This window comes from Oncorhynchus gorbuscha, linkage group LG24 (genome assembly GCF_021184085.1).
Source record: "Oncorhynchus gorbuscha isolate QuinsamMale2020 ecotype Even-year linkage group LG24, OgorEven_v1.0, whole genome shotgun sequence".
Classification (NCBI taxonomy): domain Eukaryota; kingdom Metazoa; phylum Chordata; class Actinopteri; order Salmoniformes; family Salmonidae; genus Oncorhynchus; species Oncorhynchus gorbuscha.
Genome location: NC_060196.1, coordinates 1 through 2,500, shown reverse-complemented (window position 1 = coordinate 2,500; position 2,500 = coordinate 1).

Below are 2,500 nucleotides of genomic sequence, written 5' to 3'. Positions count from 1 at the left end.
TTCTTATACTAGGTAGAGGAGAGAGTCAACATGTTAACAGTCATGTCTCTGGTTCTTATACTAGGTAGAGGAGAGTCAACAGTCATGTCTCTGGTTCTTATACTAGGTAGAGGAGAGTCAACAGTCATGTCTCTGGTTCTTATACTAGGTAGAGTCAACACATTAACAGTCATGTCTCTGGTTCTTATACTAGGTAGAGTCAACACATTAACAGTCATGTCTCTGGTTCTTATACTAGGTAGAGTCAACATGTCAACAGTCATGTCTCTGGTTCTTATACTAGGTAGAGGAGAGAGTCAACATGTCAACAGTCATGTCTCTGGTTCTTATACTAGGTAGAGGAGAGAGTCAACATGTTAACAGTCATGTCTCTGGTTCTTATACTAGGTAGAGGAGAGAGTCAACATGTTAACAGTCATGTCTCTGGTTCTTATACTAGGTAGAGGAGAGAGTCAACACGTTAACAGTCATGTCTCTGGTTCTTATACTAGGTAGAGTCAACACGTTAACAGTCATGTCTCTGGTTCTTATACTAGGTAGAGTCAACATGTTAACAGTCATGTCTCTGGTTCTTATACTAGGTAGAGTCAACACGTTAACAGTCATGTCTCTGGTTCTTATACTAGGTAGAGGAGAGAGTCAACACGTTAACAGTCATGTCTCTGGTTCTTATACTAGGTAGAGGAGAGAGTCAACACGTTAACAGTCATGTCTCTGGTTCTTATACTAGGTAGAGGAGAGAGTCAACATGTTAACAGTCATGTCTCTGGTTCTTATACTAAGTAGAGGAGAGAGTCAACAGTCATGTCTCTGGTTCTTATACTAGGTAGAGTCAACACGTTAACAGTCATGTCTCTGGTTCTTATACTAGGTAGAGGAGAGAGTCAACACGTTAACAGTCATGTCTCTGGTTCTTATACTAGGTAGAGGAGAGAGTCAACATGTTAACAGTCATGTCTCTGGTTCTTATACTAGGTAGAGTCAACACGTTAACAGTCATGTCTCTGGTTCTTATACTAGGTAGAGTCAACACGTTAACAGTCATGTCTCTGGTTCTTATACTAGCTGGAGGGTTTTTATTTTATTTAAACTAGGCAAGTCAGTTAAGAACAAATTCTTATTTACAATGACCCCCTCCCCGTGCCAAACCCAGACGACGCTGGGCCAATTGCGCGCCACCCTGGGGGACACCCAATCACAGCCGTGATGTGTGATATTAAAGACCAATGTGAAGGGAGGCCGAGTGACGGACACCAACAGATTGATCGGTACGAACGAAGGTCACAAGGAAGGTCACAAGGAAGGTCACAAGGAAGGTCACAAGGAAGGTCACAAGGAAGGTCACAAGGAAATTCACAACGAAGGTCACAAGGAAGGTCACAAGGAAATTCACAAGGAAATTCACAAGGAAGGTCACAAGGAAGGTCACAAGGAAATTCACAAGGAAATTCACAAGGAAGGTCACAAGGAAGGTCACAAGGAAGGTCACAAGGAAGGTCACAAGGAAGGTCACAAGGAAGCGAAAGCTGAGTTGTTTTTTTTGGCCTCAACAGAAAGGATTCCTCAGCTTTTAATGTTCAAGAGAATTTTTCCCATAACGCACTGCAGCGTTTTAAATGCCAAAGGATGGGACATGTAGCTGCTCAGTGGAAAGGAAAGGAAAAGACGTGCCAAGTGTGGAGGAACACGTGGTTACAGGGAATGAGGAAGCGTGGGAATTTGTCCCATAATGCACCGGGAAGGTTAAGTGCTGTAACTGTGGGGGAAGAACACAATGGGGTATTTGGTGGATGCCAGGTACAGAGAGAAGCTCGAGGGACTCAGAGGGACTCAGAGAGGATAGAGGGACTCAGAGAGGATAGAGGGACTCAGAGAGGATAGAGGGGATAGAGAGGCTCAGAGAGGATAGAGAGGATAGAGGGACTCAGAGAGGATAGAGGGACTCAGAGAGGATAGAGAGGCTCAGAGAGGATAGAGAGGCTCAGAGAGGATAGAGGGACTCAGAGAGGATAGAGGGACTCAGAGAAGATAGAGGATAGAAAGGCTCAGAGAGGATAGAGGGACTCAGAGGATAGAGAGGATAGAGGGACTCAGAGAGGATAGAGGGACTCAGAGAGGATAGAGGGACTCAGAGAGGATAGAGAGGCTCAGAGAGGATAGAGGGACTCAGAGAGGATAGAGAGGCTCAGAGAGGATAGAGGGACTCAGAGAGGATAGAGGGACTCAGAGAGGATAGAGGGACTCAGAGAGGATAGAGGGACTCAGAGAGGATAGAGGGACTCAGAGGATAGAGGGACTCAGAGAGGATAGAGGGACTCAGAGAGGATAGAGGGACTCAGAGAGGATAGAGGGACTCAGAGAGGATAGAGAGGATAGAGAGGATAGAGAGGATAGAGAGGATAGAGAGGATAGAGGGACTCAGAGAGGATAGAGGGACTCAGAGAGGATAGAGGGACTCAGAGAGGATAGAGGGACTCAGAGAGGATAGAGGGACTCAGAG